Genomic DNA, 27,676 nt, shown 5'->3' on the forward strand with positions numbered 1-27,676 from the left:
TTAAAAATCTAATCATGGGGAAGACTGAAGAAACAGCATGGCCACATTGCCGGGCTCCCCACTTAATTACCGCCCACAGTGGGGCTGGAAACTACCGCATGCCTATTGCATTTCACACCGCCTTTCCTCACATTGTCCCAGCCATGAAAACCAAGAGCAGTGTGAGTCGGCATGTAGTAGTCCCAGGAAGGTGGAACTAGAGACAAGGCAAGAAAGTGAAGGTCTGCCATTTTGTAAGTACAGAGTTTCATTTGAGATGAACTTCTGGAGACAATAAGTGTCCCTCTGCACATCTTGCAATTGTGTGGAAGAAAAACTCACTACTATGAATGTAGTGAAATCTACAGCCTGAGCATGTGTAAAATGGTAAACGTTGTTCTGTATATTTACTCCAAACTTCAAGTTCTTCTGAATGCATTAGGTTGAAATTGCACATGAAATTGTCTTTTATTTATATTTACTTTCATTTGTTTGGTAAGTGAGTACTTGAGGGAAGGTTCTAACTCAGTCCTAATTACCCCAAAGACATGTTAGGCCTCACAGAACTCCATGCCTGTCACGGGCCATTTTGCTATCAATCCTCAGACCCACTCCAAGTTAACACAATGTGTCCAGATCAGGGTTTCCTCACTGTGAATTCACTAACCAGCTACAAGGGCAAAGGACTCGTTCTCCAAACGTTCAGGGTGTCCTCTCTAAGACAGAGGTCACATCACCTTTGAGGAACACCACACTTTCTATTTTTAGTCCCACCCTTACTGACCCTGTTGCTGTTTGTTGTTTGAGTCTTCCTAGCCAGTTGTAACCATAGGTGAGATGGTCCAAGTTTAATTCTGAGTTCATTTAGTAAAAAATCAGAGATGTTAAAGCTGTTTATAGCATGGAAAGGAGATATGCACTTACTTTTTAAATCAGCCACTGTCAGCGTCTGTTCTGAACAAAACAATTCTAATCTTCAAGCTATGGTGATAAGGGATAAAACTTGCCTCATTTCTCATCATATCTTGGAGGGTCTTCTGACAATATATTAATGGGTATGATGTTTCAACACAGATCATAAAGAAGAGAGCAGCATCTGATTCAGGTAGGGTGTGGGCTGGGAGTCAGGGCCTGGGAAAGAAATCATAGATACTGGATCACCATCATCTTTGTCACAGTCACACCAAAAGGTTGAATTCCCAGAGAACATGGACAGAAACACAAGACCAAACACCGACCTCATAGATGAAGAAAATCACTGTGATTGCCTCTCAGGGGAAGAGAAGTGGATGTATGCTTTCTACTTGATCATTACTTTAAGAGATCATGTAGCTCCTTTTGAGCACTGTTAAATAAATATAGACCTAGACACGGCGAACTGTGCACAGTCTCCTCTGTGTGAATGATTCCAAGTGGGACCTGCAGACTCAGACCTAGAAAGCAATAATCCAAGAGGCCAAATCACCCTTAGAATCTCAACGTTTGCTGGATGTTCTATTAAGCCACATGGCGAAGATGTTCCACATCACACTGAATGCACAGCTAAGGGCACAGACTGTGCGGCCTGCCTAGAGACATACTTAATGATTGAATCCTCAGCATGGCATGTTAGTTCTTGCATTCAGTCCTCTTAGGGGCGTGTGTGGCACTTAACACAATAAGACTTTATCACAAGAAAGATTAAACAATACTGCATTTTTCTATGAGAAGGCCACAAGGCACATAAGCTTCATGGGCTCCCTCCCTGGGGATTATGAAGACAGCGGAGACAAAGACTGAAATTTCATCTCTATTTCTAAATTGTCTCATCGCTTCTGTCTACTGTCCTGGGATGCTTTACACAGCCTTCTTAAGAGCTTTAAGGAATGAGTAAATGGAATAAAAAAAATTCTCATTTTCTAAAAGTCATTGAATTAAACAGGAGACAGCTTCCACACAGCAGGTGAATATCTATCTCTAAAAGGCTGACAATAAAATGATCAGCTTCATGTGACAGATGTTTGCTCAGAGAGGAGTGATTCTCCTGCCTGTCTTGTGAAGGGAATTTGCTGTGGACATAACTGATACACTACCTTTACAATCCATTACCTGCATAGCGGCAGCAGCAAGGGTTGATGAGCCTAGATCAGGCTGGCGATCTCATCCAAATGTCGTTTTCCCCCTCCAATCCCTTTCTATGCTTATTGACTTTTTTGTCTTGTTTTGTTTTCGTCATTACTGGCTCTATGACAATGTGACCTTTCTTTCATGGACTCCTACTAGTGGCTGGAAAATGAAGCCTAATGCTTTCTGGAGTTCAGAGACTCTCTCACCAACATGAACTCTTGGTCATCTGGTGGGCCAGAGACTGTTTTTATCCAACATGAGGTCTTAGCCGTCTCATTGATGCACTGGATCCAGCTGCTGTCCAGGATTAGGGATGCTTCAGCCTCATCTAGGAAAACCATGTAACCTGGTTCGTAGGCTTGAGTCTGTGGAAGAGCTCTTCAAAGAAAGTTGTTCCCAAGTCCTAATTTATATATATTTAAAAAAACAAATAGAGGCTCAGAACAGGATAAAGTCCTCTTCATATCCATTTTTTTTACTAATTACACTAAAGAAATTTATCAATATTGAACAACACAATTTGCCCAGTACATTTTGTATGTTGCTTCCAAATCTTCGCCACAAGTTTGTAATTGGGCATCATCACACCTTGTGGATGAGAATGCCCCAAATGGCTCATATGTTTGAATAATTGGTCCTCAGTTGGTAGAACTACTTAGGAAGGATTAAAAGATGTGGCCTTGTTGAAGGGGGTGTGTCATTGGAGTGGGCTTTGAGGTTTCAGGATCATCCCTAGTTAGTTCTCTTTCTGCTTCCTGCTTGTGTATCAGAGGGAAGCTTTCAGGTCACACCTACCTGCCTGCTGCCATGCTCCCTTCATGGTATTCAGGAGCTTCAGTCCTCTGGAACCATGAACTTCAAATTAAATGCTTTCTTTACAAGTTGTTGCTTTGGTCATAATTCTTTGTCACAGCAATAAAAAAAGTAACCAAGACAAGCCCAACCAAGGATCAAGTATCCAAATATATGAGCCTATGGGAGCAGTCTCCTTCACAGGGAGTGACATTGTCCAATTACAAGCTTGTGGTGAAGAGTTGGAAGCAATAGACAAAAACTATTGGGCAAATTCTGTTGATGATTTTAATCCTCTCTATATCCATAAAGAAAGGTTAGAGTACTGAGTCTGAGAAAATATGAAAACTTTGCCAAGGAAAGCGTTATCGGCACACAGGAGCATTTGGGTACAGATCTAGCTAGCTGTTTGATTCTAGAATTCTGACTCTATCCCTTGACTTTAGGAATGCACAGAACAATTTAAAACCCTACCACTCTCAGGCTCCAGAAAATGATTCCCCCAACATCCACTATCATATCCTCCACCCCTAGACATAAGATAAACTTTCAAACATCTGGTCCCCGGCTCGAACTGGCGCCGTCGGCGGAGCGCCAACCATGAGCACTGCTCCAAGTGTCCCGGAGCTCGGTCCCGGGTGCAGGCATGATCGGCCAGAAAACCCTCTACTCCTTCTTCTCCCCGACCTCCACCGGAAAGCGGAGCACGCGCAGCCCCGAGCCCACCCCGAAGGGAGACGTGGATGCCGAGGACAGCGTCGATGCGGCCAGCCCCGCCAAGAAGGCCCGGGTCGGGCAGGACGAGCCGGCCAAGCCGCCCTCGTCGCCGCTCAGCGAGGAGCAGCTTGTCTGCATCCAGAGGAACAGGGCAGCGGCCCTGCTCAGGCTTGCCGCTCACAACGTGCCTGCCGGCTTCGGCGAGAGCTGGAAACAGCACCTGAGCGGAGAGCTCGGGGAAGCCGTACTTCGTCAAGCTAATGGGCTTTGTTGCTGAAGAGAGAAAACATCACAAGGTCTATCCACCTCCGGAGCAGGTGTTCACGTGGACCCAGATGTGTGACATCCGAGATGTGAAGGTTGTCATTCTGGGACAGGATCCTTATCACGGCCCTAATCAAGCTCACGGGCTCTGCTTCAATGTGCAAAGACCAGTTCCACCTCCACCCAGTTTGGAAAACATATTTAAAGAGCTGTCTACAGACATCGATGGTTTTGTTCATCCTGGCCATGGGGATTTGTCGGGGTGGGTCAGACAAGGCGTCCTCCTCCTCCTCAATGTCCGCGCCCACCAGGCCAATTCCCATAAGAAGAGAGGCTGGGAGCAGTTCACTGCTGGCGGTTGTGTCCTGGCTAAACCAGAACCTGACTGGCCTGGTCTTCCTGCTGTGGGGCTCTTATGCTCAGAAGAAGGGCAGTGCCATCGATAGGAAGCGTCACCATTTTCTGCAAACAGCCCATCCCTCCCCACTGTCGGTGTACAGGGGATTCTTTGGATATAGACATTTTTCTAAAGCCAATGAACTGCTCCAGAAGTCTGGCAAGAGGCCCATCAACTGGAAGGAGCTGGGATCTGCAGTGCGGGCCACCGGTCTCCAACAGTGGCTCTGAGATACTACTGCCACTGAAGCATTGGCCAGTTTAGAAGTCACTGGAAATGTCCCTGTTAAGTCTCTGTGTGTGAAGACGATGGAAAGATCTCTGTAAAGCAGTCACGTGCCAATCAGGCTGCAGAAACCACAACTTCAGCAACCAGGCCTCGACTGGCACTAGGTTGGAACTCTGGGCTAGTCAGGGTGGCCTAGCCTCGCACGCGGCTCCTCACGGTCCAGTCACATACTTGGCCCTCTGGGCTGTATTGGGTTGGGGGAGAGATTTGTACCTTTTGATCAGCTAAAAGTTTGGCACCTACTGCTATTTACTTTTGCCTTTAGACTAGAGGTTACAAGGTGTTCGGGCCCTTATATCTTAAAAGGGTGTTTTGCCATCTTGAGAAATCAGGATAGAAAGTGAGGCTGTTCGTGATTACAAAGGGAGTGAGTGTGTGCTTTCCGGGGCTCAGGAGAAGTGGCTGCTGCTTGTCTAGATTTTTGCCTTAAGCAACTAGTGAGTTGAACAAAGCAGAGGACAGGTCTATTTTTGTTTTAAATGGGAGGGGGGGGTGGTTGTTCTGCCTCTGGAGTTGGGGTTTCCCACAGCAGATGGCTAGATGTTGGTTTGTGTGTAGAGCTGGGGATCCAACCCCAGGGTCCTGGTTTTTATGGACTGAATTCAGGCAGGTTATGTTTTTCTGCAACACTGGAGGATATTGTCTTTTACGAGCTGGGCAAGTACATCTTTTTTTTTTTTTTTAAGAGACAATCTAAGTTTATACCTCACCCTGGATTTAGTAGATCCAGCTGGTTAAAGAAGTGACCCTGCCTGGGCAGGATAATAAAGTCTTGAGTTTGGAAAAAAAAAAAAAAAACTTTCAAACATCTGCTGCCCTCTATACTGTGATAGCCTTTCTTATTATATAACAAAGTCCCTCCTAAGGTTAATAGAGGCATTACTGATCTTAGAAATCATGTTTTATCATATCCTTAGGTCATTTGCTTCAGTCTTATCATTGAGGCAGTTCATAGGCAAATGTGTTTTTCATAGGCATATGGCTTTTCTAGTGGAGACAAGAACAGATGTTTATTTGCCCAGATTTGACAACAGACCAAAGAAAAATTTCCATCCTGATCTAGTTTAGTGAATGTATTAGGGCTACTTACAGGAGGATCTATGAGGCATTACAGGAGTGCAGACAGCAGAGGTAGTAGCAGCATCAGAAAGCCCACACCAGTGTTAGTGACAACTCATGAGAACAGCCGCCGTGTGTTCCATGTAAGACTTATAGGCAACTTGATAGATCCAGAAAGTCTCTTCCCCTTAGAGGGAATCCCAACAAATAATTGCTACTGCTTAGATAAACCTGGAGAGGAATCTTGTGACCCTTAGAAACGCCAGTCTTCTGAGACTTGTACGCTTTGTTTACTTCCTGGTCTTAGCAGTGTTCCTGCTCCCTCCAGGAGAGAGTGTTTCTGTTTGGAAATCACTGTACAACACAGCTGGGAAAGAGGGTGGGTGGAGGGGAGAGAATTAGCCTGTAGGATGGTAGACCTGGGAACAGCTCTGTGTGTGTTCAGGAGAACCTTACTTCCCGTGGAGACACGATGGTTCCATGTAGGAGCTGTTGTGTACTCTGGATGCCGTGATCCATCACGCATGTCTGTCAGTACAGGTCTAAGACAGCAAACTGTCTCAGCAGTTTCCAGCGAAAGTGTGACAATTGATCCATTCAAGACTAATGTGGCCTTGCCCGTTAAGAGAGTCTTTCTTAGACTTCTTGGGAAAGACTAGATAGGTCCTGATCCTGGTTCACATTCTGTTGACCTTGACAAGTTTTCTGAGCCTCTGTTTTCCATGTGTGTATAAAACACAGCAATGACAACCCGCCAAGCCTATTGTGAGGACAGTAGTCACATGAATGTTCTTATGCAGGACAGAGAACTCAGCGGGCACTGGAAGGATGACATCCTCGTGACTTTCTTTTTCAGTCACCCCAACCACTTCTCCTGGCTCTCTTGTCTCCTGTGACGTCCCTGCTCTCCCGAAACTTTCCAATGTCATATATTCTCTCTGATATCATACTGTGTGTGATATCACCCCTGCATGTGATAAAGGGGACCCAAGAGAAACGTAAACTAATGGTGGTCTTATTGGCTAGAGGAAATCAAAGAAGCGGGATACGATTGAGGTAAAATAATAAAAGTTGGTTATCTGTAGAAAACCTATGTACGAGGTAGACACAGTTCTCCGTGTCTGCCTCTGCCCTCACTCCAGGTTCGTGGAAGCGTGGTCTTCTCCACTTCTCTGTGGTTGTGGTGGAGTAGAGCCAGGTGAACGGCCAGTGGGTGGCAGACAATAGAGAAGAGATGGCGCTGAACTTTGAGTTTCGGCTGCAGGGTCTGCCAAACCTGGTCTTGCTCACTAAAGTGAAGCCTAAACTATCCTGTTAAGGTAGGGCATTGTAAAACAGCAGGGAGCCCTGAGGAACAGAGCCCATTGTGACCCGCCATAGATGTACAATGTGAATAATGAAGCAGCATCTGCTATTGTAAGCTACTAGAACTTTGAGTGTGTTTAATATTGAAAAAAAATCACTTATAGAACACAATGTTCCAAAACTTGACTTTCAAATTGTAGCCTAACAAATATCATATTTGTTGATATTTTTATGGGTTTTACTTTGTTTGCTTGAGTTTTTTTGGAGCCCCCCTCAAAAGAAACAAACAACAAAAAAGCAAGAACAACAACAACAACAACAACAAAAATCCAATCCTGATTTAATGGATCTTTTGAGGGAAAGCACTGGAATATGAAATGTGCACCTTGGACCTTGCCTTGTTGAGCCTTACACACATGAAGACTAAAGTTCAATTCCTAAAACCCATACAAAAAGGCTGGGAGCAGTGGGAAATACATGTAATCCCAACACCGAGGCGGAGGAGACAAAGGGATTCTGGGACTAACTGGCCAGCCAGTCTAGCATTAAGCTAGAGTGAGTTCCAGGCCAACGAGAGACCTGGTCTCCAGGTAAGTGGATGGTGCTCTTTGTATGACACCCAAAGTTGTCTTCTTCCTAGCTGCCTCACGAACATGTCCATATCTGAGCACACACAGGCACTTGCTTACATGAACATGTGCACACACATACATGAACAAATGCACCTGCTCACAAGCACGTGTACATGAATACATACACACATAGTAAGAGAAAATAGAAAAAATATAAATTCTTAAGTCCCATCCCAACCTATTGAACCCAGGTCTGCATTTTTAACAGGATCTCCAGATAGTTCATGTGTGCATCAAAGCTGGAAAAACCCTGATTTAGATGCTAGCTGAACTTGACATTACATGACTTTAGAGTTCAAAGTTGATTTTTTGTGTACTATTTGTCAATTTTTCTGGTTATTTTATGGAAAAAAAAATCTCAATTTGAAGCCAGTATTGTTTACCATCTCACTATAACTGTTAGAACTCATTTTAGCAAGAAAATGGATTTAGGTGATGTTGAATTCTGGGAGAGGCGAAGGTGGTCAGACGGAATATGACAACGTTGCTTTATTGTCTTTCCAATTGTTGTCTTTCATCTGCGGCAAACACTGCCAGCTTTCTAGATAAGGCGGTGACAGGAAAAGTTTCAAATAGATTGATCTGTAGGAAGAACTGCACTTAAAGAAAGCACATAGTGGGGTATATTTGTTTTGATCTTTCTTTACAGGCTAGGAAATCATTTGTTTGGCATCCCTGACCTCTGACCCCTTTACACAGCAACACCCACAAAGCAGTGTTCTGCTGTGTATGGGCTGAGGGCAAGGAGAGTACTCTGTTGGATTATACATTTGGGGATGAAACAGGCATGTTCGGAACGTTCTCTGGAAATTTAGATATCCAGTAGAAAACTTGAAGATTAGTAAATATTCAGCAATCAAGTAGTCATTGATTTATTGATTTTTTTTGTTTAAAATTGCGTGTATGAGGAGAGTTGTGTTGTGCATTCGATCTACGCATATTTTAGCTTAGGTGTGTGCATGGGACAAGTGTGCATGTGGAGAACAGAAATCAATATCAGGCATCTTTTCTAGACAGTTCTCTCTCTCTCTCTCTCCTTTTTTTCTTTTTTTTTTTTTGTTTTTGTTTTTTCCCCTGGCTGTCCTGGAACTCACTTTGTAGACCAGGCTGGCCTCGAACTCACAGAGATCTGCCCGCCTCTGCCCCTGAGTGCTGGGATTAGAGGTGTAAACCACAACGCTGAGCATCTTTTGTTTGTTTGTTTGTTTGTTTGTTAAGATAGTATCTCTCACTGAATCTGAAGCTCTTTGGTTTGTATAGGCTGCCTGTCCAATAAGCTTCTGAGTCTGTCTGCTCCACCCCTTTTCCAGCACTGGAGTTGCAGGCACACAGTGGGGCTCCCAGCTTGGGTGGGTGCTGGGGATCTAAACACAAGCCTTCATATTTTCATAGTAGGCACATGAGCTGAGCTGTCTCTCCAGTTCCAGGATATTTCTTCAGCATGCCTCTAAGGTGAACTGACAAATGCTGGGTTTCAGTTGTCGGCCTTCTGTTCCTCTGCAACCAGAGGCACTGTTCCCAGCAGAAGGGCTCCACACCAGCTCTGTCCAATCAGGAGGCTACAGGACCTCAGATTTCTTAGTTTTTGAATCTGTCAGAGGCAAGAGCTCCACTGAGCATGGAATTCTTCTAAGGGGAAAAAGCTTAAAACTTCACCCTCATGAAGCAGGAGACAAAACCAAACCCTTGCTTTAAAGCCCGTGCCAACCCCATTAAGCAGTTCAACCAGAGGGATGTTACTCATGACCCTGCTGATACACAGTACCAGAAAGGTCATGGATAAGAAGTCCTGTGTTTGCATCTGTGCATGTCAGTTCTCCATCATTAAGTTACAGTGCTATTGTACCCCAGTGTTACTGGGGCCAATGCTGCTTTATTCTCAACCTGCTGCTTCCTCTGCAGCTTTAGCACTGTAGAGCAGAAATCATTTTTGCATTATCAGATGCTGCATCCGGAGTATCTCAAAAATGTATTCAATACATCAATCAATACTTCTATAATCTGCTTTCTGGAACAAGAAAACTAAGATGTGGCCTGTCCCGACCTAATTAGCAGTTACTGTGAAACATCATTGCTTAATTTTGTTAGTGTGATGTGTGCTGATCCTTACTGCTGCCCATAGCTCTAAGTACTTGGCAGTATTCCTGTTCAACAAGGTCAGTGGTCACCAGGATAGTCACCAGGAGCTCTCAAGTGAAGGAGGAGGCTAAAGGGACCTTACCAAGAAATCCTCTTAAGATGTCACCTTGTGTTGAAATCTATGCAAGTTCTGGCAATTAGGTCCCGGCTTCTGCACTTTGCTGGGTAAAGCTGTCTTGGGCTCTTGAAACCAATTTGGCTCTTATCAGAGTCCTACAGTGACTACCGTGAACATATCCCGAATTTTCTAAGATGCAAACGTACTCAAGTAACTGCTGACAATGGCACTGATTTGCAAGACCAGATTAAATGATCTGATGTTTATTCTTCTATGTGACTCCCGAGAGCACTGCAGAAACAGGTAGGGAGTCAGAGGCGTCCCGTCACCAGAACAGAGGTTAAAGGACTGTGTGCAGGCACTGATGACTCCCTCTGGGTCTACGGTTTCCTTAAATAAGGAGGCCCAGATAGAAATCTAAAGGTTATTAAAGGGAAGTATACCAGGACTGGGGGTTGGAATTTGCCTAAGGGCCAGGGCTTCTCTGGTCTGGACCAGGACAGTCCAGTTAGCAGTGGACTAGAAACCAGTCATCCCCACCCACACTCTGCTAAGGACCCCGAAACTGCTCTTGGATTAAGAGTGTTTGGGATTTGAAATTGACCCCCTTTGAAATTACCAACCCAAACCCTGCTGTGCTAAAGTACAGGCACAAAATCCCACCAAATATTAAAACTCATAACTACTGAGATTTTGACTAGTGTTCAAAAGATAAAAGCCATAGTTGTGGGTGGAAAGATATTAATTTCAAAAACCCACATCCCAGAGAAGGGTGACAGTGCAGCCCCGAGACTCACACAGCCTGGGTTTCAGGCTTACTTGGAAACTTCCAGGGACATGTTGTTTCTCAGTAGCTGTTCCCTATCAAACCCGAGTCCCTCTCCTAAACCCCACAATACCCCGGGACTAAGGCAGCCTCAGCATTTCCCTCTGTCCACAGTGTTCGGATGTATCGCTTGCTTTTTGTCACCTAGACTTCTCAATCATTAGCACTATTAGCCCATCTGAACATCACAGCTGTCTCCTAGAGAAAGCAGACATTCTCTCCCTGTTTTCAAGATAAAGCTCTGAGGTCTCAAGAGATCAGCTAAGTCCCAGGCAGAGCCTGCACCAGCGTTCCTAGCTTTACTCTTCTTCTACAATATCTCACAACTTGGTGGGATCCCAAGAAGTCTGGTATGGGATGAATGACTACTTCAAAGCTTAAGTCATAGTGCTGTCTCAGGAAGGCGTGGATGCAGTCTCAGGAAGGCGTGGATGCAGTCTCAGGAAGGCGTGGATGCGGGCTCAGGCGGAGATGAGTTTAAGGGAGGTGGATGTGCCATGATACCATGATACCAGAGGACCTGATCCCAGAGGAAACCCAGACCCCTGGAGTCCAGACCAATCCACAACCTAGAGTTAGATTTGAACTTGCCCTCCACGAAAGGATGGTAGTCAGTCAGTGTTCCCCCTGCACACAACACGCTTCATCACTTCTATTTCTGCTACAAGTTTGCATGCCATCAACGGACATATCCTTTAAGGGCTTTGATGAGGGTCGAAGAATTGATGAGTGTACTGTGAATCCAAGTCAATCTATGTTCAATGCATGGTAATTAATTGATTCACCAACGAGATCAGATGTGCTAGGGTTGGTATCATCTATTTCCTATCTTGTTTGTCCATTTGTTTGAGTCAGGGTCTTTCTATGTAGCCCAAGCTGACCTGGAACTTGATATGTAGATAAGACCGGTCTTGAATTCACAGAAATCCTCATGCCTCTGCCTCCTAAGTGCTGAGGTTAATGGTCCATGCCACCACACTGAATAGTCCTTTTGCGACAGAAAATGCTTCCAGGACACTCACTTTAAGGGACAAGTGTAAAATAAAAGAGTCACACATCTCCTCTGTCCCCTTGACCTGACTGCCTTATCTAGTCTGACCTCATGGAAGACTCTACATTCCAAAGGACATCTCCATTCTTCTGACAGACACATCCCGCTCTTCTCGTTTCTGAAATGATCTCTAACGGAAGCAAGAGGAGAACTCTTGTTTATTGCTGCCTGTCCATGTCCAGCACAGAGCTAAACAACTTCAAGAACACGATGACCACTGTCTCTAGAGTCCTGGGAGATTTTCATTTCGCAGACAAGGAAAGAAAAGCTATGTCATAGATGGAAATTCCTTGGAGGTCTTCAAAAACCTCAAATCCTTGAAACGTTGTGGACTCTAAAAGAAACCTGGTCTATTTGAGCTTTGGGTCTTGTCTTCTGTGAGAGCTGAGGGGAAAACCAACGTTTCCATCACCCTTTTCCCACAGCGTTGAGGTAGACGAAAGAAGGGTAAGAGTCATCAAGGGCTCCTCACCGGGAACGAAAACGCTGTGCAGGAGAGGTGGAGCTGGTTCCAGAAACCATCCCATCCAGCACAGCGACACTGCAGAGTCCTGCCCTACCCCACCCTGCGTTTCCAGGGCAGAGAACCCGGCTCCTCTGCTCCACACAGCAGGAACGCAGGAGGCTGGAGGCCGCACCTGGAAGCTCAGGAAGGCGGGTGAGTGACAGACCGGGAGGAAGGGGGAGGGGATGTTCAGGAGCGGTGCTAGTCCCCCGGTAATGGAAGGGGCTGGGCTAGCCACGTGACTGCAAGGAGGCGGAGATAGGCAAGCTGGAGACCAGACTGGCAGGCGCTGGAGGGGTGCGGAGGGGTTTAGATCTGAATAATTGAGGAGCGATTCAGCAGCAGCCGCTGCCTCTCGTCTTCCTTTACCACCATCGCCGCTCCCACCTCAGCTGTAAGTGCAGATCGCCGGCCATCAGCATCCAGGCCATCACCTCCAGCCCCTCTGGTGAGTGGATTCCCCCCTTTACCACAGGCTGTGCCCCTTGTGCAGCCCCTGTTTTCCCAACTGGACATCTGAGACGAAGATGAATCAGGGAGTCCTAGGCACCCAAAGGGAGGAAGCGGGAACATGGCGCGGAGGTTGAGGGCGACCTATGGGAAGGGGGTCTCTGGAAGGAAAAAGAAGCGAGGTCAGGGTCGCGCGGGCTCCAGCAGGGAATGGGGCCCCTGGTAGCGTCTCCGGTGTGGGGACACGCGGGAGCTGACAGGCTGGGCGCAGCCTCCGCTGCGGCGGGAGCGCCAGGCTGAGATGCTGCGAGTCTGGGCCGCCCGGGTCTCCGCAGCCGGGGCCCATCCTGTCCTCCAAGCCTACGAACGCACCTTGCTGGGGCAACTGGGCTCTCGGCCTGGGTCTGAGCCCTTGGAAAAAGAAGAGATGTTTTCCGGGCCTCAGTCCCTGAGGAAGGCGGGGACAACAATCTGTCCTTTTACCTGAGCAAAACTCTTCAAAGGGACTCCAGGGGAGCCCGACGCCCGGACTAGGCTGGTGCGCCACGGGGAGTATCTGTCCCCAGCCAACCGGGACACCATGAGGCGCTGAGAAGGATGTGACGGGAGAGGTATCCGCGTACGTTGCTGCCCAGAGCAGGCGACTTTCGTCCGAGCTATTTCGCATCTTTAGCCTGGCCTTTTCCCCAGCCCCGAAGCACATTCAGTTTCCCACGAATTCTGAGGGCCAGAATAGAGTGGCGTGGCTCTGAGCTTCCTTTCTCCCCTGAGTCACCTCCTCCCCCGTCAAATGTGCATTTTAAAGTACGATCGAGCTGTAAGATAGAGGCTGCCAAATGACTCAGAAGGGACGGAAAGAAAGACAGAGAAAAGAGGAGGGAAGGAAGGAGCAGTAGGGTTGTCGCCTGTTCTTGGTACTGATCCCGCTACGTGTGCGAAACTCGGTTCATTGAGATCTTGAGTCCAGAGGCTCAAAGGATGTACGCCTGACTGGCGGAGGCAGTAACAGGACCCAGTAGCCTAGGGATGCAGGGATAACCTGCCTCTTCTCCCGGGTCGCGGAGAGAACTGGGAGCTCAGGCGGAAGAGCTGGCGAGAGGCGGGGCGCTGTCCGTGGTGCTGAAAGTTGCCTGCTTGGAGGTAAATACCCGGGAGCTCGTGGGGTCCCCACTTTCTGGCTAGCTTTCCCTGCGACTGAGATATATTAACCTAAAGGACGTAGTCTGGTGCTCAACTAGAAAACAAGTGAGAATCCTTTGCCTTCCCAGTTCTCTGCTTCCCCCGGACTTGCTTGAGAGGTTCCCAGCTCTCTTGGGTGGATGAGCAAGGGCCCCTGTCGTTCCAGGATATGACTTTATAACTCTGGATGATGCCTCATTCTGCCTGACGCAAGTCTTCCGGTCCATAAACTGTTGAAAAAGCGGCTAGGGATGCTGTCCTGCTAAGCATTTCTGTGGCTTTTAGAAACAGAAGCATTGTAAGGCTACAGAAAAACAAGTGAAGTCATTAAAAGAGAGAGAGATTTGTGCTTGTGTGGGGCACCCTTCTCTCACCACCGCGTGTTGTTTGCATCCTCCAAACACCAATTTTAATACAGTGTTGAGCTTGTTTCTTTAACTGTGTCTTGTGGGTCAGATGACGAAAAGAGAAAGGCAATTGGGGGATGTACATTAGGAGGATATTTAATTGTCGGACACCTACAGTCTGCTAGACAATGCCATCTTCTTTAAACTTCACATCAACTCTTAACCATACCTATAACACAAATGAGAAAACTGAGGTGAGGGATCTTGATGCAGGGGATGGATTCACAGTCTGTACCGCTTACCTCCCCTGTCCACATCACTTTCATGTTCTCGATCGTACATTTGACTCTCAGCAACAGATGAGGACTGGGCTTTCGTCAATGATGAAGGGGTACTCCTCCCCTTTCCACACACCACTCTTTTCTAACCCTTTCTTCTTTAATCTGTTCGCCCACCCACTGTCACTCACTCCCACTCTCCCAGATGTCTTATGCTTGCTACAACTGTTCACACAACTTGAGCTCCAAGTTTCTAGAAACAGGTTGGAGGCTAAATCAATAGGCTTTCCTGGAAGGACAAGAACTAGAAGAGCGGAGCCCTGAACCTGGAAATCCACATCTGCTTTCATATTTAGATCTGTGCTGTTGTATTTAGGGTTAGATTAGTCTGAGCATGTAATCGGCACCACTGCTCTACTGAAAGGAGTGGCTGGGAACCCAGAGGAGTCACTCTTTGCGGTCACATAATTGAAACGTTAGTATCTAAATCCTACAAATGTATTGAAGAGCCAGTACCCTTCCCTCTAAGCCACAGGACCTGAAATACTCACCCACAATGCCACTTACCCAGTTACCCTTTCCCACCTTTTTGCCACCTCATGGTGTTCTGGTTGGCCAGGCATGGATGCTACCATGGCTCACGAGCCTAGATGATATTAGTATAATGATATACCACAAATGTCTAACATACAGACAGTCCTCTTAGCTACTCTTTCTCTTGGATTTTTCCTCTTCTGATTCTACTAGTCCAGTACCGTCTGTCTCTGTGTATCTGAGAGGCATAAACCTCTTTTGTGACATATTTCCTATGAAGCAGTTCACAAATAGGATGGTACTAAGACTGTCCTCAACATGCCCTTGTTATCTATACTCTCTCTGACCTAGTCCATTCCGCAAAAGTAAGTAGTTCTGCATAGCTTCAAAGGGACTTGGAAGAGGGGTCGAAAATAATCTAGGCCGAAATAAAGATCACTGTAAGTGCAAGTATCTATAAAATGCTTTCATAGGCTGTGCATCATACTAAGTCCTTTCATCCATCATTTCTTGGGGTCTCCCCAATTCTCCCAAGTACAGAAATCATCAGGGGTGGTCCTGAGATTACTGGTCATTCTAGCACTCTGATATCCCATTCACTTCTCCTTGCTTCTTTTTAACAGCTTGTAGTGAAATTTCTTCAGTCATTGGATTCCTGTAGCCATAGTGATTGCATTGACACAGTAGATTTTTTTAAAATTCTTCTCTCATATGTTACATCCCAACTGAAGTTTTCCCTCCCTCCCCTCCTCTCAGTTTCCCCCTCATCTCCCCCTCCCTAAGATCCACACTCCTTATCTCCCCTCAGAAAAGAGCAGACCTCACAGGACATCAACCAAACATGGCATATATGTTCTACATGAAGACTGGGCACAGCAACTTGGTAGGAGAAAAAGGGTCCCATAAGTAAGTAAAAGGGTCAGCAACCCCCTACCCCCCTACCCCAGCTCCCACTGTTAAGAATCCCACAAGACCACTAAGCTAGCTACTCAGCCATAACATATATAAAGAGTACCTAGTCAGACCCCTACAGGCTCCCCGATCTCTGTGAGCCCCCACAAGTCCTGGTCAATTGATCCTGTGGGCCATGTTCTTGTGGTGTCCCTTGACTCCCCGAGCTCTGCTTAATGTTTGACTGTGGGATTCTGTACCTGCTCCTATTGGTTGTTGGGTGAAGTCTCTCTGGTCTCTTTGATGAGAATTCTGCTAGGCTCTATTCCCAGAACACTCTGCAGGCAGGACAAACTGTAGGTCAAAAATTTTGTGGCTAGGTTGGTATCCCAACTTGAGGCTTTGCCTGATGACAGAAGATGGTGGGTTAAGGTGTCCCCATTACTAGGAGTCTTTGCTAGAATTGCTCTTGTAGATTCCATTTTTCATTGCAATAGGTTTCCACCTTACCCCCTAAAAGACCCCCAATTCCAGTCATTTCTTTTACTCTTTTCTCCCTACCCTCACACCTGATCCCTCCTGTTTCCAAACCCACTCACCCCCAGTTCACCTGTGAAATCTATTCTACTTACCCATTCCAGCGATATCTTTGTGTCCCTCCCAAAGACATCCTTGTTACTTAGCCTTCCTGAGTCTGCGGACCTTAGCATGATTATCTGTTACTTCACAACTAATATCCGCTTATTAGTGAGTTCATACTATGTTTCAGAGTAGGCATTTTTACTATCATCATCATCGTCATCATCACCATCATCATTATTTTGGTTTTTCCAAACAGGGTTTCTCTGTAACTTTGTTTGGAACCTGTCCTGGAACTAGAGCTTGTAGATCAGGCTGGCCTTGAACTCACAGAGATCTGCCTGCCTCTGCCTCCCAAGAACTGGGATTAAAGGTATTCCCCACCACCGTCGGGTTACAGAGTAGACATTTTTACACTGAATTGATAGTTCTGTCTTGCTCCAAAACTTAGCTTAAAAATTAAAATTCAATCCAAATGACACTGAGAGTCAAATGAACTCATTAGCCCCTCCTTAGAGATCCCCAGATTCCTTCTTATTGCTATTGCCAACATTTTACTTCTGATCTCCCTGGCCCCATTAAGACATAACTCATATTAAATTCATATCAAATAACCTCATAAGCCTAAAGATGGTGTTGATGGAGTCCTGTGAACCATGATCTTAAACTGTATGGAACCTCTGTCCATCATCACTTGCTGCATAGGTCCATCTGGAGCTAAAATATTTTGCAGTCAGTATCTCATATTTCAAGTGCTCAATAACTATAGCTGCCAAATGACTACCTTGTCGGGAGGGGCAAAGCATTTCCATCATCGCGAAAGTTCTGTTGAAAAATACCACTTCAGAAAGTGATATTGAAAAATCCCCACAGCAACAAAGGACTAGGCATTGAAAAGAATTAAGGATTTAAGACTCTCTTTGAAGCTTCTGACAAGAAAGGAGAAAAGAATATTTGTACCCTCTGTGTCTCTAGCAGTCCAGAGATGGGCAGGTGGGGAGGGTAATCCAGGCAGCAAGGAGCTGGATGTCTGCTGGAGGAGCTGGTAGCCTCGGCAGTCGACTTCCTATAAACCTTATGTCTTTTGGTTTGGTTTGGTTTGGTTTTCTGAATTCCAACTTAGAAGTAGCCTTTCTCTTGTCTAGAATTGAGGCACAACAGCATGTGTGTCTACCTTACCTTAACAAGTATATTGTGATAAACATGGAAATGATAGATGGCTTGAAGCCAGTAGTGAGTGTGCCAGTCAGTGACATTAATAGAACCTTCCAAGAGCCCCCTTCCTTCATCTGTAAAGCACCAACGGAATTTCCATAACCACCCCCAAATGACTGTAGAAAGACTGAGAGACAATTAGATGAGGGTGCTTTCGTGGAGTATGGTTGAATGCGATCGTTGATCATTACATACAGATATGGCACTGCCTATGCCCAAACAGGGTGGTCCAAGTTCCATGGCTTCTGAGGGCTTTTAATCTTTCATAAGAATGCATTTTGCCATTTTTTATTTTCATTGAAAATCAGAGCATTGGATTTGAATTCTTGATTGCTTAGATTTCTGATTGGTTAATTTCTATTAATAGAAACTGTGCACACTCTTTGTAGTTTAGTTTATTTGAACCTGAACATTTCTCTCTCAGAAAAAAAATCATTAACTAAAGGGTCTTAGTGTTTCTAAAAAAAACTGTGGTTACATTAAAGATTCAGAAATAACACCAAAAAATAAAATGTAATGTGGGTATTCCTCAGTGAAGATGGGTGAGAGGGCTAATTTAAAAGAAATGTTTCATTACTGGTGACATGAACTTCAACCCCTCTCATAAGTGAGTGTGAATAGCAATAATTCTTGTTCATGCATTGATTAAACCAAAAGAAAAGGCAAAAATCTATTCTTTCAGCTGACTTCTTGGGGCTGCATTAAGTATTCTAGCTTTAAACAGGAGCACTTGCAACCTGAACTCCCTAGCGAAATCTGTCTACTTGTGAGTAGAGCTTTGAGAATCCGGCTCGTGTGGACTCCCCGCCCTGCTGAGTGCCTTCCCCTGCCTGCACCTTGCTTGATGCTGTCCGTGCCTCCAGTCGGAAGGAGTGCTTTCCGTGTGCAGCCGTAGCTTGTCTCACATCCGATGCTTAGATGGTCTTGTTTAACACGAGGCTAACATGGGCTCAGATTCATAGAAAATATGCCTATAGATGAAATTCCTCCAGTGGATGACTGCTTTCTTTTAAAATATATGTAATATTAGTTAATTCTCTAAGAATTTTACGTACGCATGTGATGTGTTGATCATGCTCACTGCCCCCCCACACTCTTACCTCAGCTCCTCATAGACCTACCCATGACTAGCCTGCTCCTCCCAACTTTAAACCCTTTCTGTAAAAGTCGCATAATTTTTCACAGTAGTTGTTCTAGCTGTTGTACACCTTGAAGACTTGGTGAAGCCGCCCGGCTGATCGATCTGCTGTCCTCCTGTCTATCAGCAGAGCACCTAAGAGGTGAAAATGAAGTTGGCTAGCAGGCATCAGACTCTGGCTGACCACTTCCTTTCTTAACAGCTCCAGTCTGACAGAGATGGGTGTTGACTTGCAAGACGCTCCGCCGGGGAGATAGTTCACACTTAGTCCTGGGGGGTGGCCAAGCATGTCATTCTCAGGCCTTTATTACACATGAAATTATATTACTAAAGAAAAAACTACATTGTGAAAGACGGATAACCCTGACATAATAAATCATCTTAGTTTAAATAATAAGCAACTTTAGTTGAGAGCCAATTATTCAAATAGCACAAAGTGTTTGTTCTGTGGATTTTCAAAAAAGGAGAAATGTTGTTACCTGGAGCTTAAAAGAGCTCAGTATTCCATTTCTGTTAATTAATAGAAGTCTCTGATATTTTTATATTGAAGGAACAGAAAATTGATAATTTAGCCCTGACACTGCTCTTTAGAGTATGCCGTCATTCAGTTAATCAATAATGTAATTGAAAGTGGTCTTGTCCTGGCACAGAGGCATGGTGGCAAGGGTGCTTGAAAATCTCATAGCCTGGCACGTGGGCACTTAAAAAGTTTTCGTGAGATTCAGGTTATTATTTACATATTTACTGACCATATACTCAGCTAGCCAACCCTCTCTCAAGAAATAAGTTTTGGGGCCTAGAGAGACAGCTTTCTGGCTAAGGGCACTTGTTCTTGTGGAAGACCTGGGTTCAGCTCTCAGCACTAATATGGTGGCTCACAATCATTCTTAATGCCAGTTCCCAGGAATCCCACTCCCTTTTCTGACATCTGCAGGCACCAAGCAAATACATGGTGCACAGACATACAAGTAGGCAAAACATTCCTATACATAAAATATAATCAATCTATTTTTAAAAAGAAAAGAATTTTACTCAGGCTGAAGGGGAGGTTCCATGAGTAAAATATTGACTGAACAAGCAAGAGGGTCGCATTTGGGTCCCCAGAACCCATCTAGAAGCCCAGCATAGTGGCACGTGCCTGGGTGCTATTCCAGGGCTTATGACAACCAGTGAATTCCAAATTCAGGAAGGGCTCTATCTCAAAAGCGAAGATTTTTCAAGAGAGAGAGATGCCCAACTCCAGCCTCCCCAGTGTGTGTGCTCTCGGTACACACGCATGTGTGCACCGCATGCACAGACCCAAAAGTGAATGTTTGCACGATATAAACTCTTAACAAATAACACAGGATGCAAACGTAGAAAACCACATTTTACTCCGATTTTCCTTGCCCCTCGGTGGGTCACAGGAGGTAATAATGGCCAAGACCAATGGCTCCTGAGAAACGCCTTGCTGACATCCTCAAAAGGACAGGGGACGTGCCAGCGACGGGGGTCTCGGATTGACAAGGCAGCTTTGTAAGCTCAAAGCGTAGATCGAGTGGTGTGTCTTTTTCGGCTTTCACTGTCACTTTTCCACTTTGACTTGCTGTTTTCTTGAGAGAACATTTGGTCAAAATAGTGACAAGAAGAGCTATTGTTCTGAATTCAGAAGCACAGTGTGACATAAGGTACAGGCATTGATTGGAGAGCCCGACAGTCTGATGGATCATAGAAGAGGACCCTTTTTCAGGAAGAACGAGGCCTGCCTTTAAGGGTGTTCACTGCAGAGAGAGAGAGAGAGAGAGAGAGAGAGAGAGAGAGAGAGAGAGAGAGTCTAGTCTAGCTCATCAATAAACAAGTGCTCACAATTAAATGATCCCCATTTGCCAAAGGAAAAATCCCAGCAAACCAACTTACAAACGAGCAGGCTGGTTCCCACAGCCCTTTCTTTGTTTCAGATGCTTCCCCCGCCCTTTGTTTTAGCAACAAATAAAAAACAACTGGACTCAGGTATTGAGCATTCTGCAGACAGAATGGTCATCCTAACTCGTCTTCACTGATTGTTTATCCAAGATTTTATCCCTACCAAATTATCATTATACTGGTATTTGTAACCTCCACACAGCCTAGCTCTCTCACTTTATACCCTCTGACATTTAAGCTAAGCATGGTCACCCAAGTCAACAGTAAAGCAGAAGCAAGTACCAGGGCTCCTTTCTCTATACCCACTACCTCTTTAAACGTCATGCATCTTCCCATTCGTCACGACAACTCATTTAGGCAAGTTTAGTTCTTTCTACTAAACCTTTGGGTTGATTGGATCTCTCTCTCAATCTCTCTCTCTCTCTCTCTCTCTCTCTCTCTCTCTCTCTCTCTCTCTGTGTGTGTGTGTGTGTGTGTGTGTGTACACATGTATCGTGATGTGTGTGTAGAGGTCAGAAGATTGTTCTCTCCTTCCACCTCTACATGAGTTCCTGGAATCTAACTCGGGTGCCTTTACCCACGGAACATCTCACTGACCCTGGAAGTATTGGGTTTTAGATAAAACCAAGCACCAAGGACTTCAATAATTCATACTCTGCCTTTTGATACATACAAAATCAAAGTTCATATTTTCATATAATTATTATTAGAAGCGCTGACATTTCATACTAATTCTTTACTGGATAAGAGTGATAATGATAATGTTGATAATGATGGTAATGCTTATTTACACTTACTATAGCCCTAAAAGAATAGTATCCCTAGGGTAAAGTGAGAAAAACTAGATCCAAAAGTAAATAGCCTATCCAATTTCATGTATCTAACAAGCTTGTGCTTTTTAGGCTACATTGCCCCCTCCTCAGAAGACCATGGTTCTCTCAAACAACTGATCTGTGTTATTACGAGCCTCTCTACATCCAAGCACCTTCTCTGGGGCATCTATTCTACCTTCATTTTCTAGATGGATAAGCAATCAAGGAAGTCTATGGAGTTCATGTCTGTGATTTGATGGTGGTGTGAGCATCTTCCGTGTCTTCCTGGGAGATGGCTTGTAGCCTTTTACAAATTGTTGCCATAGCCCAGTTGTTTCAACGGCTAAGTAGTGCACTTTGGTGCTCCACGGTCTCCTTGTGGAATGAGACATCTCCTGTGCTCTCCGTCCAAAAGTGGAGACAGCTGCACCACGCGTCGCTGTGAGAGGAAGTACAGGACTAGCACCGCCTGTGTTCCAAAAGGCAGTCCTGACATCTTCACCACCTAGTGGAATCTTCCAGCCTCTGCTGAGGGTAACAGTCTAAACAACATTTAAGGCAGAGCACAAGATGTCCTTGAGAGTCATTTCCTAGAGGTAGTACTTGGTCAAGAATAAAACTTGTCACTGATTTAGTCATAACTGAGATACGGACTCAACTTTGTGGCTGTGGACTTTAACGTGCTCTGTATCTGTGAGTGGACACTCAGCAGTTAATGCGGCCAGTCAACCAGCTGTGAAGGCTCTGATGGGACATGCGCGTGCGTGCGTGCGTGCGTGCGTGCGTGCGTTTTCCAACTTAGTAAAGTAGCCCTATGTCTCACCAACTAGTTGATTAGAGGACACATAAGCCAGTTCGTCTGTGTGGCTTTTAGTTCCTTTTGGGATGTGAGATGCTCTGTGTATCAGAAGACCCGGTTTCCTTCTCAGCTTCAAGACGCCCTGCCATCACTCGACTTCAAGAGTTAGGTTTCTTTCTCTTCACGGAAATGGTCCATTCACTAAGGTGTTTGCCAGGCAGGCATGAGGCCCTGAGCTCGATCCTTACACCCTACATAAACGCTAGCTGTGATGGCGTGCACTTGAATTCCAGCGCTGGGGAGCAGAGGCAGGAAGATCCATCCCTGGAGTTCAGTCGCCAGCGAGCCTAGCCAAACAGGGAGTTGGAGAAAAATGAAAGACCGTCTCAGAAAATCAGGATGAGAGTGTCTGAAGAAAACACGTGGGCTGACCTCTGGCTTACACGCGCACGGGCGCGCACACACACACACACACATAAACACACACACATAAATACACACACACTCCCACACACACGATCATAGAATCTGTCCTTTATTTTACAAAGAAAAAGACCAATGAGAGCAGCTGATAGAGCGTCTTATAGACTGTGAAACCTAAAGAAAGGGGCGTGTTTTTAGCTTTTGTAATGAACGCTGAAGTACAGCTGTCAATTAAATCAACGCCCTTGGACTTGAGGAACTCTAGGATCTAAACATGCCAGTTCAGGAAGTTGTGCTTGGGTGGGAGGCTTCCTGGTTTCTCCTAAAATCAATGGCTCTCAGCCTGGGCAGTGCTGTCTCACTAGCAAGGATTTTTAATTTTCATAGACACTTTCTCTTAGTCACTGTTCTTTTGCTGTGAAGAGACACCATGACTAAGGGAATATTTAAAAGAGAAACTATTTAATTGGGGGGGGGGATTGCTTATAGTTACAGAGGTTCAGTCCACTGTCACCGCGGTGAGGAGCATGGTGGCGTGCAGGCAGATGTGGGGCTGGAAAAGTACTTGAGAGCTGCATCCTGATCTTCAGGCGCAGAGAGACTGGGGCTGGCGTGGATTTTTAGAACCTCACAGCCCCACCCCCAGTGACACAGTTCCTCCAAGGACACACCTCCTCCAATGAGGACACACCCCTAATCCTTGACGACTAAGCATTCAAATACTACAGGAGCCTAGGGGCATTCTTATTCAAATCACCACAGAGACTAGAAGAGGGAATACACTAAGCATGGTACACTGTTCAAAACAAGCCTTCAAAGATAAGACTTGCTCCATGCAAAATGCGAGGCACACTCTCCTCCATCATAAATACTGTTCAAGGCTATGTGGTGCTGGTGGTTCCCGAATCATCAGTTGATACAGAGAGAATTTACTCTTGCTCCCCTCCTGGAGGTGAGATCCTTCCGTGAATGTATGAAATTTAAAAGAACTCAGCAGCTTTACCAGGCTCCCAGTGACTTTATTAAGAAATTTTTAAAAAAAAAAAATGGGAAGGGAAGTGTCAGAAATCAGTGTTTTTAAAATCGCCCTTAGGACTGATAAGACGGCTCGGCGGTGAAGGCATCTGCCACCAGTCATGGCAGCCTGAACTCAATCCCTGTGACCCACATACATAGAACTTCTAAAAGTTGTTCTCCGAGTCTACGCACATGTCATGACACGTGTGAACTCAAACATACGTGAGTGCACTCACATGAAATAAATGAATGTAACAGAAATTTTACAAAATAATAATAAAATCAGCTTCTAAAAGCTTCTACAAGAAGCCCTGTCCAATTTCAATAGGGTCAGCATCATAATATGTAGCACACTGCACACTGTGAGGCCTAAATTAAAGGTTTGGATTTAGGACCCAAAACAGTCGGTCGTATTCCCAAAAAAAAAAAAAAAAAAAAAGTCTTCTTTACAGTTTCTTGAAGAAATATTGGTTTATGGCTTTTCTTTTTGGTGCTTGGAGTTAGCTAGAAAACCGAACTTTGGACCCCTTCCTTCCAGAACACCAGTAGTGATCTTCCAGAGGGACAGGCATGAACCTCAGCAGCTGTGTATACAACATGTCACATACTATAACATGCTATGAACAAGTTTCTGAAGAAATCAGCAAACAGGTCACCTTCTCAGAAGACATTACAATTGTTTTAAAGTTTGGGTGATTTGTATCGTCTTCTCCGGTAGATAAGGGAGAAGGACACCACTGGGGAAACGGGAGCCATGTGAACATGAGCGTGTGCACAGCAATGACACATGTGTGGACTGAGGTGCAGCCTTGGGAATGGCAGCAGATCTTACTGGAAGGAGTCTAGAGAGAGCTGACTGTAACTAGGGTGGGCTCATCAGGTAGGCTGGAGGTTATCTTTGAACCGGATTTTTAATAAGAGCTTCTAGGCCAGTTTGCAGCAGACACCAGAATCAGGGTCTTTAGAGTAAGAAGAAACTTCAGCATTCATCCCAGCCACCTCCTTTCCCTGTTTACAGCTGGAGTTACTGAAAGCCAGAGACACTGGGTTATCCAAGCCCAGCCGAGGTAGCTCCTGTGTAAGGACGGGGCCTCAGCTGTCGCTGCCCCCTACCTGCCCTGCCAAGTATTGGGGAATCACATTCACCACCTGAGCATAACCCAGGGACACAGAATGGGATTTTAAGCAGCAAAGAAGCTTTAAACTTTCTACTGATTGCTGTTAAGATATGGTTCCAGCCAAAAATGGTGGAACTATGAGTTCAGGGCAGCCTGGTCTACAGAGTGAGTCAGGGCTACACAGAGAAACCTTGTCTCAGAAGGGGGGGGAGGGGAGGGAGGAAGCGAGGGAGGAAGGAAGGAAGGAAGGAAGGAAGGAAGGAAGGAAGGAAAGGAAAGGAAGGGAGAAAGGAAGAAGGAAGAAAGATATGCTTCTTTCCCTACAACCTGGAATAGGTCAGGCCCCTGGCTATGTCCACATGAGAGCATTCTCCTCAGAAATGCTGACAAACGACACACCAACACGCTAGCATACTTCTCTGCCCCAGCTCACATAATCTCCTCTGCTTCTTCGCTTCAGACTGACAAGGATTCCAGAGGCATAGCCTGAACAGACGGCATCTTAATCTCTGGTGATTCAGTAAATAACATGCTGTCTGTGCTTGCGTATTGATGATCACAACCCTTTTTCTAGATGAGCGAGCCTTCAGAAAGATGAAGCAGCCTGTGCCCTAACACAGCAGACACAGAAGTGCAGATCCTAGCTCCAGCGCGATTTGTGACACAGTTAAATTCGTCACCATCAACATAATTCTAATAATTTCTCTCTGCAGTCAGTTCAATCTGTGCAGACTTGGGATTCTGAGATCAGTTTTTCTTACTGTCCCCTTTCTTTTCTTGTGATTTTTCTTCCACCTATAAGCTAACCCTTGTCCAATACAAATTATCTAAGCTAACAAACTCACTTTACAAGAATAAGAACCAAGGCCCAGAGAAAGGAAGCCATTTGCCCACGTTTTCATAGTTAAAGCAGGGCGATAGCTAAAATCTGTCCCTCCATAACAAACTGCTTTATCCAGGCAGAGAAGCCAGCATTTTCTCAGTTCCGAATCCCCTTCCCTCTCATTACCCAACCCTCTTAGGATGGATGTAGATGTCAACTGCATGGTGTCTGGAGGTTCATGCAGAACCTTGCCATAGTGCCTAGGGCCTCTCAGCCACCATTCTGTACCACTCCATCCATCAAATAAAGAAGCTGGTTAGGAAAATGCTTAGAACGCATCTGGCGTATTGGGTGTGTGGGACTAAGGCTATGTATGACAATGAGCCAACTGAAGAGAAAGAGGCCAGGAACCACAAGAGTCCAGCAAGGGTCACACAAAGGTCATGGTGAGGTTATTAGAGATCAAAAGTTAAGTAATAAAGTAGTTTTTATAGTAATCAAGAAAGAGAAACAAAACAAGCAAGGTGTTTTACCTGAATTAACCAGCACAATGCACTTCATTTAATATATACAAATTTATGCTGATAAAAGTTCTCTGACCCGTGACACTAATATCTTATCTAAATGACTTCTGAGGAATCATTTTAAAATTTAGATTATATTTCATAAAGATTGCATTGAAAAGAGAAGTGTTAGAGAGAGAACGGTAAGAATTTTTTTAACTTAAGTTGTCAGGCTGGTCTGGTAGGGTGAGAACTGTCTCAGAAACTTATTATGTACAAAAACTTGTCTCAATCAGTCCTGTCGAGAGTGATCTCCCAGGAAAGCTCCAAGCCCTGGAGATTGACTTGTATATTACTAGATGCTGATCTCACCACAAATGGGGTGGTGTCATGGGTGCTGCCAAGGTTTATTGACCAAGATTTTTGTCCCGTCCAGTTCTGCAGCCAGTCAGCCCAAAGAAATACAAAGAAGTTTACATTAATTATAAACTGTTGGCCTAGTAGCCCAGGCTTCTTATTAATTAATTCCTACATCTTAAACTAGCCCATTATTCTTGCCTACATTAGCCACGTGGCTTGGTACCTTCATTCTCATCTTGCTTCCCTTGCATCTGGGTGGTAACTGCAGACTGACTTTTCCTCTTCCCAGAATTCTCCTGTTCTTATTTCCCCGCCTCTACTTCCTGACTGGTTGGCCCACCTATACTTCCTGCCAGATTACTGGCCAATCAGCATTTTATTAAACAAGTACAAGAAACAAATCTTTACAAGGTAAAACCATTGTCCCACAGCAGAGGTTCTCTTCCTAGGGGTTGAAGTTGCCTTGTGACACAGCCTCAGCACTTCATGCAGAACCATGAAGAGGCCATCTAAGAGGCTGGGTGCTTCCTGCAAGGAGGCGTCTCCTGCACTTTGGGCTGAGTCTGAGTGTCCCACTTCAGAGGTTCCTGTGATCTGACCTTGCACTGATCAAACTTGGGTCAAGCTTATCCTGTCAGACACCTGCACATGGACCCTGACATTTGAAATTTAATATCAAAAACAACCCTAGGCTGATAATGACTCATCTTCAAAATGCAGATGGCAGTGACTCGCTTGTGGTTTAAAAAGAATTAGACAACACAGTTCCTTCCAAAACAGGCCAAATAACAAATTTAACTATTTTTATTTTGCTCTTGTGTTGCCCAGTTATCCTGATCCCAAAAAGGAATACACTATGCAGACAGTCTGGGATTGATTTTAGACTCTGTCCTAGTCACAATGCCTTTGACACACTTCCCAGTATCAGAATGCAGAGGGAGAAAGTATCTGAATGAGTATAGAGCGCTGTGCCAGAAATAAATTCCTAATATAGACAACGGAAATGTGCCACTATAGAGATTAACCGTCAAAATAGAAGCAAGACATTTTTGCTTCAGTACATCTTCGTGTGCATCCCCCCGTTCTCCCAGCCCAAGTGTATTCCGACCATAAGTTACACATAAATACTACGGTGCTATCACAATGCCTGGAGGCTAAGGCAGGAAGATATGAATTAGAAGTCAGCCTTG

General features: G+C 45.2%; 1 protein-coding gene and 1 pseudogene across 1 annotated transcript in view; both read left to right on the top strand.

Annotated features, from left to right (window-relative positions):
- Positions 1–3,505: 3,505 nt before the first annotated feature.
- On the top strand, positions 3,506–4,823 carry LOC148118856 (uracil-DNA glycosylase pseudogene; annotated as a pseudogene).
- Positions 4,824–12,385: 7,562 nt separating this feature from the next.
- Slc7a14 (solute carrier family 7 member 14) overlaps positions 12,386–27,676 on the top strand; it is a 108,922-nt gene continuing 93,631 nt past the window's right edge. The window contains exon 1 of the mRNA XM_048452650.3: positions 12,386–12,566. The gene's annotated coding sequence lies outside the window, so the exon portion shown is untranslated. The remainder of the gene's footprint in view (positions 12,567–27,676) is intronic.

This window comes from Myodes glareolus, chromosome 20, assembly GCF_982192425.1.
Source record: "Myodes glareolus chromosome 20, mMyoGla1.1, whole genome shotgun sequence".
NCBI classification, from domain to species: Eukaryota; Metazoa; Chordata; class Mammalia; order Rodentia; family Cricetidae; genus Myodes; species Myodes glareolus.